General features: G+C 38.8%; 1 protein-coding gene across 3 annotated transcripts in view; it reads right to left on the bottom strand.

Moving 5' to 3' along the window:
• The window catches only part of SH3KBP1 (SH3 domain containing kinase binding protein 1), a 404,653-nt gene that overhangs the window by 332,878 nt on the left and 58,524 nt on the right, over positions 1-13,251 (bottom strand). The window lies entirely within an intron of this gene.

Genomic DNA, 13,251 nt, shown 5'->3' with positions numbered 1-13,251 from the left:
TCTTTTCACAAAGCCCTTGAGAGCCATACACATTGTTGCATGTATCAAGAGTTCATTCCCTGTTCTTGCTGAGTAATATTCCACTGCAGGGCTCTACCACAGTTTGCTTAACCATTCACCCCTTGAAGGACATTCAGGTTGTTTCTGGATTGGGCCTATTACAAATAAAGCAGCTATGAACATCTGTGTACAGGTTTTCATGTGAACCTAAGTTTTTATTTCTCTGGGATAAATGTCCAAACTGTAATCGCTGGGTCATATGGTAAGTGCATAGCTAGTTTTATAAGAAACGGCCAAACAATTTTCCAGAGTGGCTGAACTTTTTTTATTCCCACGAGCAATATAGGAGAGATTCAGTTTCTCTATATCCTTGCCAGCATTTGATGTTATCACTATTCTTTATTTCAGCCATTCTAAAGTAGCAATATCTCACTGTGGTTTTAAGGTGCTTTCCCTAATGGTTAATGATGTTGAACATCTTTGCATGTGCTTATTTGCCATCCGTATATCCTCTTTGGTGATATGTCTGTTCATGCAGTTTACTCATTTTCTAATTGGATTCACAATTATACTGTTTATAATTATAATTTATAATTACACTATTAAGTCTTTATATATTCTAGACACAAGTCCTTTGTCAGAAATGTGGTTTCTAAATCTTTTCTCTCAGTCTATAGCTTCTCTTTACATTTTCTTTACAGGGTTTTTCACAGAGCAGAAGTTTTAAATTTTGATGAGATCTAATTTTTTTATTTTCTAATGTTTTCATTAATGGATAATACTTTTGGTGTCATGTCTAAGAACTCTTCACCCAGGCACAGGTCCAGAAGATTTTCTGCTGTGCTTAATTCCAAAATGTTCATAGCTTTATGTTTCCCATTTAAATCCATGATCCATCTTGAATGAATGTTATTTTATTTTACTTTATTTTTTCACACGGGCAGGCACTGAGAACCAAACTCGGGTTTCTGGCATGGCAGGTGAGAACTCTGCCTGCTAAGCCACTGTGGTCCAAGCAAATGAATGTTTTTAAAAGGTGTTAAGTTTAGGTCAAGGTTCATTTATGTGCCTATGGGTAACCAGTTCCAGCACTGGTTGTTGAAAATACTATCCTTTCTCCATTGGATTGCTTTTGCCCGTGTGTCAAAAATTAGTTGGGTATGCTCCACGGAAAAGTCAGAGAAGGGATAGTAGGGCAACTGAGGCAATGATTCGGGAGTGCAGCTGACCTGGGAGAGCTTTCTGCACCACATGGGACAGACCTGGTTGGAGGGGCTGAGGAACTGAGAGGCAGAAAGCTGTAGCCTGGTGTGGTGGCACAGAGCAGCAGAGGCTGTGGAAGTGCATGGACAGGTACACAGGACAAGGAAGTAAACAGGCCGTGTTCCTTGGGCATGCTACCCTCACCAGTGCAGCCCTGTGACCAGCAATTCAATCCACACCCCAAGCACCTGAACCCTGTCACCTGTTCCCATTCCCCACGCTCCAGGAGCCCCCACTCCACCAGCCCCCAGTGCACATACCTGCCCCACCCCCCCACCCCAAGTGCAGTCCAACCCACCTCTCCTGCACCCCTCCTGAGCACTACCTCCCCCTCCTGCTCCCTGAAGGCTGCTGCCAGAGCATAAAGGCTGTGGGCACTAACCTTCAAACTCAGGCTACCCCTGACCCCCTGCCCACAGTGTCGCACAGGCTCACCCAACCCCACCCCCAAGCTCTGTGCATCAGCTTACAGCACTTCTAGGCCCACACATACACACAGGCTCTCAATCACGTCATTCAGCTCTAGGAACCACACTTTACAGCAGTCCTAGAACTGCGCATGTGCACAGCCCTCAGCCTCACTTCCCAGCTCTGATAAAGTGCTGACCCCTGTAGCAAGGTGACATCTGCCCCCAATCCACAAAGGCATAACGTCAACCTGCTGCCACAGCTCTACGCATGCACACAAAGAGGCCTGTACCTTAAACCAGTGCACACCAGGGTTAAGCCCCCTAGACTGGTACACCCGCACAGCTACATCCTCCCTGGCTGCTGGGTACCCATGTTCACAAGCATCAGCATAACATCCCCAACCTGCACCTATAACTGCCCTGAAACTAATCATCACACAGAGTGCCCCACATCATACCCTGCTCCCTGCTTTATAACCATCCCAAAAACACAAGGCCTTAGACTACTGAAGGAAATCAACACCCAAAGTAAATGAATCAAGATATTTACATGCCACGAAGACAGCAGAAGATCACTAAGCATATCACTATGCAGAGAGATATAGCCTTGCCTAATGACTAAATTAAAACACCAGAGGAGACTCAGACATTGGAACAACTAATCAAAGATGTTCATACAACACTACTTAATAAAATAAGTGGAATAGGAAATGACATAAAGGAGATCAAGAAGACAGTAGAAGAGTATAAAGAGGAATCTGAAAGAATAAATAGAAAAATAGTGGATATTACAGAGATTAAAGACTCTGTTGACCAAATAAAACACATACTAGAGGCACACAACACCAGATTTGAAGAGACAGAAGAAAGAATAAGTGATATAGAGGACAGGATAACTGATTTCAAAAACTCAAAACAGCAAATGACAAAAAAAGAGGGAAAAAACTGAACTGGATCTCAGGGAAATGACAGGCAAAACAAAGCACACAATAATCACTGGTGTCCCAGAAGAAGAAGATAGGAGTAAAGGACTAGGAACAGTAGTTGAGGATATAATGGGTGAAAACTTCCCAACCCTCATAAGGGACATAAATATTTAAGTCAAAGAAGCCTAACGAACTCCAAACAGAATAAATCCAAATAGGCCTTCCCCAAGGCACATAATAATCACTCTGTCAAATGTTGAATAGAAGCAGGAAATCCTGAAAAGGGCAAGAGAAAAACAATCTATGACATATAAGGGAAACCAAATAAGACTGAGTTCAGACTATTCAATTAGCACCTTGGAGGCAAGGAGGCAAGTGCTATGATATACTTAAGATCCTGAAAGAGAAAACTTTCAGCCAAGAATTCCATACCCAGCCAAACTGTCATTCAAAACTGAGGGAGAGATTCAAGTTTTCACAGACAAAGAAGTCCTGAAAGAATTTGTCAACAAGAGATCGGCCCTACAAGAAATACTAAAAGGAGTTCTGCCAGCTAAAAAAAAAAAAAAAAGACAGAAGAGGGAGGTCTGGAGGAAGGTACAGAATTAAAAAGTACCACTAAGGGTCATTTAAAGAATACAAAGAGAAAGAGGGAAAAGAATATTTAGATCCAAAAAAGAATATTAAAAAGATAAGATGGTGGAATCAAGAAACACCTTTTCAGTAATAACTTTGAATGTTAACGGACTACACTTACCAATTAAAAGATACACATTGGTAGAATAGATTAAGAAATACAACCCATCTATATGCTGCTTACAAGAGACTCATCTTAGACATAAGGATACAAATAGACTGAAAGTGAAAGGATGGAAAAAGATTTCCACACACATTGTAATCAAAAGAAAGCAGGAGTACCTATACTAATATCACACAAAACAGACTTTAAATGTAAAGACATCATAAGAGACAAAGAAGGACACTACATACTAATTAAAGGGTCAATTCACCAAGAAGATATAACAATCATAAATATTTATGCTCCCAATCAAGGAGCTCCAAAGTACATGAGACAGACATTGGCAAAGCTGAAGGAAGCGATAGATGTTTCAACAATAATAGTAGGAAATTTCAGGACACCATTCTCCTCTATAGACAGAACAACCAGATAGAAGAGCAACAAGAAAACAGAGAAGCTAAATAACTTGATAAATGAATTAGACCTAACAAATATATATAGGTCATTGCACCCCAAAGCACAAGGATATATATTCTCCTCTAGTGCTCACTGAACATTCTCCAGGATAGATCATATGCTGGGGCACAAAACAGGTCTTTATAAATTAAAAAAATATTGAAATTATTCAAAGCACTTTCTCTGATCACAATGTGATGAGGCTGGATCTCAATAACCACCAAAGAATGAGAACATTTACAAATATATGGAGATTAAATAACACGCTCTTAAACAACCAGTGGGTCAAAGAAGAAACTGCTAGAGAAATCAGTAGCTATCTGGAGATGAATGAAAATGAGAATACAACTTATTCTCATAACATCTGCAGAACTTATGGGATGCGGCAAAGGCTGTGCTGAGAGGGAAGTTTATTGCCCTGAATGCCTATATTAAAACACAAGAAAAAGCAAAAATCAAGAATTTAACAGCACACCTGGAAGAACTTGAGAAAGAACAGCACACTAACCCCAAAGCAAATAGGAGAAGATAAATAACAAAGATTAAAGCAGAGTTAAATGAATGGCAGAACAAAAGAACAATAGAAAGAATCAATAAAACCAAAAGTTGGTTCTTTGAGAAAATCAATAAAATTGATGGGCCACTAGAAAGACTGACAAAGAAAAAAAGAGAAAAGATGCAAATAAACAAAATCAGAAACGAGAAGGGGTGCACTACCACAGAACCTGAAGAAATAAAAGAAATCATAAGAGGATACTATGAACAACTATACGCCAACAAACTAGACAACTTAGATGAAACGGACAAATTCCTGGAGACATACAAACAAGTACACTGACTCAGGAAGAAACAGAAGATCTCAACAAACCAATCACAAGTAAAGAGATTCAGTCATCAAAAATCTTCCTACAAACAAAAGCCCAGGGCCAGATGGCTTCACAGGGGAATTTTATCAAACACTCCAGAAAGAACTAATGCCAATCCTGCTCAAACTTTTACAAAAAATTGAGGAAAAAGGAACTCTACCTAACTCATTTTATGAAGCTAATATCGTTTTAATACCAAAAACCGGGTAAAGATGCTATAGGAAAGGAAAACTACAGACCAATCTCCCTAATAAACACAGATGCAAAAATTCTCAATAAAATATTAGCGAATCGAATCCAACAACACATTAAAAGAATTATACACCATGACCAATTAGGGTTTATACCAGGAATGCAAGGATGGCTCAACACAAGAAAATCAAATAATGTAATAGAGCACATTAACAAATCAAAAGAGAAAAATCACATGATCTTCTCGATTGATGCTGAAAAAGCATCTGACAAAATTCAGCATCTTTTTCTGATAGAAACACTCCAAAAGATAGGAATCAAAGGTAACTATATCAATATGACAAAGGAAATGTATGAAAAACCAACAACCAGCATCTCACTCAATGGAGAGAGATTGAAAGCCTTCCCCTAAGATCAGGAACAAGACAAGGATGCCCAATGTCAGCATTATTATTCAACATTGTGCTAGAAGTTCTAGCTAGAGTAATCAGGCAGGACAAAGAAATAAAAGGCATCGAAACTGGAAAGGAAGAAGTAAAACTCTCATTATTTGCAGATGATATGATACTATACTTGGAAGATCCTGAGAAATCTACAGCAAAGTTACTTGAGCTAATAAACAAATTCAGCAAGGTGGTGGGATATAAAATTAATGTGCAAAAATCAGTAACATTTCTATACATAAGCAATGACCTAGCTGAGGAGTCAGTTAAGGAAAAAATTTCACACAAAATAGCAACTAAAAGAATCAAGTACTTAGGAATGAACTTAACTAGGGATGTAAAGGACTTGTACATAGAAAACTACATAACATTGCTAAAAGAAATCAAAGGAGATCTAAATAGGTGGAAAGACATTGCTTGCTCATGGATAGGAAGCCTAAATATACTTAAGATGTCAATTCTCCCCAAATTCACCCACAGATTCAACACAGTACCAATCAAAATTAAAACAATCTTATGTACTTTGAAGATTTGGAAAAGCTAGTTACCAAATACATCTGGAAGGGAAAGAGACCCTGAATAGCTAAAAGCATCCTAAAAAAGAAGAACAAAGTGGGAAGATTAACACTCCCTGACTTTAAAACCCATTATAAAGCCACAGTGGTCAAAACAGCATGGTCCTGGCACAAAGACAGAAGCATTGACCAATGGAATTGAATTGAGAGTGCAGAAACAGACCACCAAATCTATGGTCAACTGATTTTTGACAAGGCTCCCAATTCCTCTGAACTGGGACAAAATCTTCTTTTCAATAATTGGGCATGAAAAAAAAAAAAAGGAAGGGCGGGCCAAGGTGGCTCAGCAGGCAAGAATGCATGCCTGCCATGCCAGAGGACCTGAGTTCGATTCCCAGTGCCTGCCCATGTAAAATAATAATAATAATAATAATAATAATTGGGCATGGAAGAACTGGATATTAATAGCCAAGAAGATGAAAGAGGACCTCATCTTACACCCTATACAAAAAGTAACTCGAAGTGTATCAAACACGTAAATATAAGAACTGGCACCACAAAGCTTCTAAAAAAAAAAAAGTAGGAAACATCTTTAAGACCTAGTAATAGGGGGTAGCTTCCTAAACTTTACACCCAAAGCACAAGCAAAAAAAGAAAAAATAGGTAAATGGGAACTCCTCAAAATCAAATGCTTCTGCATTTCAAAAGACTTTGTCAAAAAGGTGAAGAGGCAGCATACTCAATGGGAGAAAATATTTGGAAATCACATATCAGACAAAGGTTTGATTTCCTGTACATACAACTCAACAACAAAAGAACAAACAATCCAATTATAAAATGGGCTAAAGATATGAATAGGCATTTTTCTGAACAGCAAATACGGATGGCTCAAAAGCACATGAAGAGATGCTTATTTTCACTGGCTATAAAGGAAATGCAGATCAAGACTATAATGAGATACCACCTCACACTTATAAGAATGGCTGCTATTAAACAAACAAGAAACTATAAATGTTGGAGAGGATGTGGAGAAGCTGGGACACTTATGCACTGCTGGTGGGAATGTATAATGGTGCTATGCAACCACTATGGAAGACTATTTGGCGGTTCCTTAGGAAACCAAATATTGAGTTGCTCTCTGACCCGGCGATAGCACTACTTGGTATATACCAAGAAAAGCTGAAAGCAACGACACAAACCGACACTTCCCACCGATGTTCACAGCAGCATTATTCACAATCTCCAAAAGATGGAAACAAATCAAACGCCCAACAACAGACAAGTGGATCAGCAAAATGTGATATATATGTACGATGGAATATTATGCAGTGGTAAGACAAAATGACGTCCTGAAGCACATGACAAGATGGATGAGCCTTGAGGACATAATGCTGAATGAAGTTAGCCAGACACAAAAGGATAGATACTGTATGATTCCACTTTTACGACCAGCATAAAGGTATAATCAGAGGCTTATAATACAGGATATAGGGGACTTAGATAAACATAGAAGCTAGAAATGAGTGAACCATTAGCTAATGAGGTTGAACTCAAATATAAGAGAATAGATAGGAGTGAAGATGGTTCTCTAGTGGGTCTATAAGTAATATTACCATATTGAAGATGAACAAGATTGAAAGGGGTTGTATAGACCTATGTATCCCACTGACTCACACTAGAAATATGAATTAGTTCTTGCAAGAATTATTTCAAAGATATGATTCTTGTACAAAGAGTGTTTAAGTCCAGGATACAGGGGGACAACGGTTATTGCATGCTATGAGCGATGTTCAAAAGGAAACCATCAGCAGTACTACAGCAACAGTAGAGACAATAACGGGGGGAGGGATAAGAGTTAAGAGGAGGTTTAGATTCCCTGTTAGGCCAGGGTGGGTTTACTGGTTTTCTTTCTCTTGGGAACAATGAAATTATCTAAAATTGAGAATGTTGATGGACTGTGGACTTTGGGCCCTATACATAATGCCCAATGAATGCAGGTAACTGAAGGAGGCACTGATGGAGAAGCAGATTGGCAAACGAGAGTGTATACTTACAAACGAAGGTTCTGCTGCTACAAAAAGGAACAATGTCATGAGGCATACAATGATGTGAATGAACATGTAGGACATTTGGTGAGAAAAAATAAGGTAGAAACAAAAGAACAAGAATGGTATGGTCACCTTTAGAAAATGCTTGTAAGAAAACAGGGGCCTATATAGTAAACTTTTAGAGCAGACACATTAAGTCCGGAGTGGTGATTATTATTTCAGGATCATGAGAGGCTGTTTTATACATATAACCTGATATTCAGAGATAAGAACGAAGCCAAACAGGTTAGGGTTAAAGTATTCAGAACATAGGTGTAAGGAAGACAGTGTCTACATTTTAGAACCACACATACTCTTTAAGATCAATGGAAGAAAGGTTTATTTGGTCTGGAACTGAAATTTTCTGTAGTGCATAACCTAATTCAACCAATCTGTATAGCTCCTTTGAACAACTGAAACACAGGGAGCACAGAATAAGAAAGAGGTCCTCTAATCCTGTATAGATTATTGTAATGCCTGGAAACATCCTAGAGTACATTAAGCAGATAATCAAAAAGTATTGGCCAAGTTTCCTGAGGGATGAGAGAAAGAACATGGAACTACTAAACTTTACCACCAGGGAACCCCCGATACTGTGTCAAACTTTAGAGACACCCAAATCAATAGGCCATGCCCTCCATCACGAGGCTTACTCTTCTGAAGCTTACGTAGGTAGTGGAGAAGCTTAGACTACCTATAAGCATGCCTAAGAGTTACTTCCGGAGGACCTCTTTTGTTGCTCAGATGTGGCCTCAGTCTCTCTAAGCCCAAGTCTGCAAGTGAAATCACTGCCCCCGCCCTACATGGGACAGGACATCCAGGGGTGAAAGTCTCCCTGGTAATGTGAGAGATGACTCCCAGGGATGAATCCAGACCTGGTACTGTGGGATCAACAATTCCATCCTGACCTAAAGGGGAAAAAGAAGTGTAATTAATAAAGTATCAGTGGCAGATAAATTTCAAATAGAGTCTAGAGGCAACTCTTATGTAAGCTTGCTACCCATCATAACCTGCCAACCTCCAACCAGGACTATTGCAGCCAATCCTAAAGAACACCTAGGGCAATATATAAGATTCCTCAAAGGTTCCAGGCACTAGAGTAATTTTCCAGAAACCTAAACTTCCATAAGGATCCCTGGTCCAGATTAAGTCCTGAAACCTAGCCCAGGTTCTCCAGAACATCAGATAGTTCCATCTCTCTACCCCATATTAGTGACAGATCCCTTCAATGTGAAAAATTTAGATTGACATAGCCCAAACACCCCTAAAGGGGGGATGGAAAGATCAAAGGTGATGGTGGAGTTATACAGAGAAAATCAGTTGGGCATATTTGTGTAGGTCTAATTCTGAGTTCTCTATTTTGTTCCATTGGCCTATGTGCCTATTCCTGCATCAATGCCATACTGTCTTAATTATTTGAGCTGTTAAATAAAATGTAATAAAATAGGGTAGAGTGAGTCCTCACACTTTACTCTTCTGTTTCAAAATTGGTTTTACTATTCTAGTTTCTTTGATTTTCCATATCAATTTTAGAATAAGCTGGTTTACATCTACAAAAATACCTTGCTGGGATTTTTATAGGAATTGTATTCAATCTACAGATTCTGTAGGTCAGAAGTGGGTGGGTTCAGTTGGATTCTCTGCTTTCGTCTCACAAGGCCAATATCAAGATGTCATTCTGCCTGGACTGTCATTTGGAGGCTTGGGGAAAGAATACACTTTCAAGCTCAACCAGGTTGTTGGCAGAATACAGTCCTTGGCAGTTTTAAGTCTCAAGTCTGTTTCCTTGATGGCTGCTCTCTGCTCTTATAGGCTCAGATTCCTACTCACTTTTAAAGCAGAAATGGCATATCAAGTTCTTCCTTTGCTTCAAATCTCTCTAACTTCCTTTTGTGTCACTAGGCAGAGAAAGTTCTCTGCTTTTAAGGGCTTATGTGATAATATCAGGGTCACCTGGATAATCTCCCTTTTTAAGGTCATCTTGCCATATAACATAATACAATCACTACAGTGATATCTCATCACATTTACAGGTTCTGGGGATTCTGGAGTGGAATTTTGGGGGCCATTCCTAGAAATTCTGTTCATCTCACTACTGTCAGGAAGGGGGACAGGATGGAGTTCATTTTTTAGTTCAGAGTTCTCCAATAAGAATGCATTAATTTTAATGGACTCAAATTGAACACTGCTTGCATATAACTATGTTCTTTGTGTATTTGCAGTAAACATCTTTTTTTTTTTACAATTTCCAGCATGATTTTATTTTCTTATATGCTAATTTCAAATGTTTTACATAAAGCTATTTTTAAAAGAACATTATAGTATTTTCAAATCTAGGACTACAGGTCAGAGACTACCAATCCATGTTCTTGACAAAAGATATTAGATAAAATATATGATGCTGCCCTACCATTACCACTGTACAACAGGAATGTCCAAATTTTATCAAGCAGCAGAATTGCCTGAACTTTAAAAAATATTCCAAGACCCCTATCCCAAAATCTGACAATAAGTCTGCCTGAAGCAGGGCCAGGTCTGAGACCCACTGGTATGGAGGTCCTGTGGAAGACCCACACTTCACAAGTTTGAATACCAAGTAATGATCATGACAACATCCTAGATGGTATAGATTATGATCTGTTTGGAAGTGGGGGATGAGACACATGATTGCAAAGTCCCTTTCCAAGCTAAGATGTGATAATCCTGTCATTAAGAAAATGAGATTTCATTATCCATAATCACCACGATCAACTTGGTCAGGGGACTAAAGCTCACTAAGGTCACAGCTTTCTCTGAGTCACAAGACCCACCACACTTCCTTTACCCAACTGTTACAAAGCCTGGTAACACACTTGTCCTAAATTACTCCGAATCCTTCTTAGATTCAAATTTCTTATAAAAGTGTCTAACAGGTTCAAGATTTTAGTTTTAGGACTTTTTTTTTCCTGAAAGAAAACTATATATTTAAAGTTTAAAGAATAATTTACACTACAATTGGCTGCTTTCAAGGGTCCCATGGATAAGAAACAACTACATGGTCATACATCTGTATTACTGACCAGTGATGGAAAAGGCAGTCAAGCTCCTTCTCAAAAGCACATAGCAAAGTGACATGTTTGCTTACAAATTAATCAAATGTAATATTTCCCCCAATTGCTTTACTTTTAAAATTTGTAGGAAAAACAGCACAAGCCCATAAACCTAGGCAAAGGTTCTTCTTTTGAGCTGAAAGGGCTGATTTCTTTTTTTAAGAGACTCCTTTAAAATCAAAAAAAAAAAATTTAACAACCATGATTCCATCTGACTGGTCACTCTCTAGGAAGCAGTAGGCAATAATGGTGAGGGACTTAATCCCATCAGGACAACTGAGACATTCAGATAATGCTGCCTGCTGAGCTCAGGTGCAAAAGCCAATCTGCCTGGTGCAAATGCTCACTCTGCTGCTCACTAGGCATGTGTGCCTGGGTAAGTCTTTTAACCATGAGACACCTCTGTTACCTCTTCTTAGAAACAGGCACAATAAAAACAGTACCTACTTCACTGGGTGGTGTTAAGGATTTGTTGAAACAAAGTATGCGAAGCTTAGCCTCCTTCCCACATGGCAAACAGCAAGTCCTCAATAACTGCTGGTCATGGTGCACAGATAGGCACATATAGGTATACACACAATGCCAAACATATGATAAGCCTTGAATAAAACATAGCCATTATTATTCCATCAAGTAACACAGCAATCAGGGCCAAAAGATAACTAACTATAGGTTCCTTCAGCATGTTCTAACAGATTTGCCTGATGAATCCAGTTGGAACCTTCTCAAGTAGCATTTTAACCAGGGACACTTAAAGCCATCTTTGCAGGACAATGTGTAACACATGCTCTCCAAAGTACAGAATACAATGACCCAAGGTCAGGTCATTGTAGCTAAAGCTATTATTCTTGGGAGAAATTACATTTAAGACAACATAACATTCCACTCCATGCGTTTCATTTGTTCTTAGCAGACACACACACACACCCAAGCACATCGAGGTAAAATGTGACCAAGAAGAGGTTCTGTACATTATAAAATAACTCTGAAAAAATTCCTGCTACCTTTTCAAGAGAGACAAATATTTTGAAAACAATCATTCATAGTATCCATGCCACTTGTTTGAAGTAATGTTATGATTATTTCTTTAATCAAGAACAGCAAAGTAACTTTTAAAAATATTCCAAGGCCCCTATCCCAGCTCCTGTACTCACCCATACAGTCTGACAATACAGTCTGCCTGGAGCAGGGCCAGGTTTGCCACCCACTAGCATGAGGGTCCCTTGTGGGAGTCCCACATTTTAATGATCATGACAATATCCTAAATGGTGTAGATTGTGATCTGCTCAAAAGCTGGGAGTTGAAACAAATGATTGCAAAGTCCCTTCTCAAGCTAAGATTTGATAATCCTGTCATTAAGAAAATGAGATTTCAATTATCTATAATTACCATGATCAACTTGGTCAGGACACTACAGCTCACTGAGGCTACTTTACACAAATACAGCCTCTTGTTGAGTTTGTTTAAAACCATAAAAGGCTCTAAATATGCCAGAGTGATACATAAAATACCTAACATCTGAAATCTGAGGCAACAGGAAGCCACACTGAAAATTACCAAAGTCAGCATATGACATGCAAGCTACAAGCAAACACACCTCAACCTTCAACACTGGAGCATGCAGTATATAAAATGTATTTTTATCTAAAACATACATAAATAGGCAGAGAAAACAGCTCACTTCCTCACAGACAGTGTCAGATAAATTTACAGATCAACAAACTTATTCTTTTAATCCCTACCGCAGCTTCCTGCTTTCTACATGTCTATTTGTGAGCTACAAAATGGGGAGGCCCCAGCTCCCACTGCACTTTATCAAGCGCCACCTCCCAAAGCAGATGGACACACACGTCAGTCTGAGCTGGAATTTTAGGCTTGTTCTTTTAAAAATTCATTTAGCTGACTATTGAAAAATATATATATGAATCTGTGGATCCACGTCAGGAAAACTAGAAAAAAACTCTTTTAATCCTTTGCTTAAGTACGTTGTTGTGTGAATCTGAAGATAAGGTTTTAAAAGGAAGACACCACTAATTAAATATGGCATGGGAAAATGAACCCTTAATAAAAGAACCCACATCTGTCTTTAATAGGCGGCCATCTTTCTGTTTTATGTGGCAGTTTGAGGTCCCAGTAGACAGCCATATTATTGTTAAATAAATGACTTTGAGGATTCATCCAAATGCCTCTAGTATTGTTGTGCCCTATATTGTAGTCTGTTCAGAAAAAAAATACTCAAAACTTGGAAATTAGGCAAAAAAAGGT

Source organism: Tamandua tetradactyla, chromosome X, assembly GCF_023851605.1.
Source record: "Tamandua tetradactyla isolate mTamTet1 chromosome X, mTamTet1.pri, whole genome shotgun sequence".
NCBI classification, from domain to species: Eukaryota; Metazoa; Chordata; class Mammalia; order Pilosa; family Myrmecophagidae; genus Tamandua; species Tamandua tetradactyla.
Note: the sequence above shows the minus strand (reverse complement) of the source record. Positions and strands in the feature narration are given on the sequence as shown.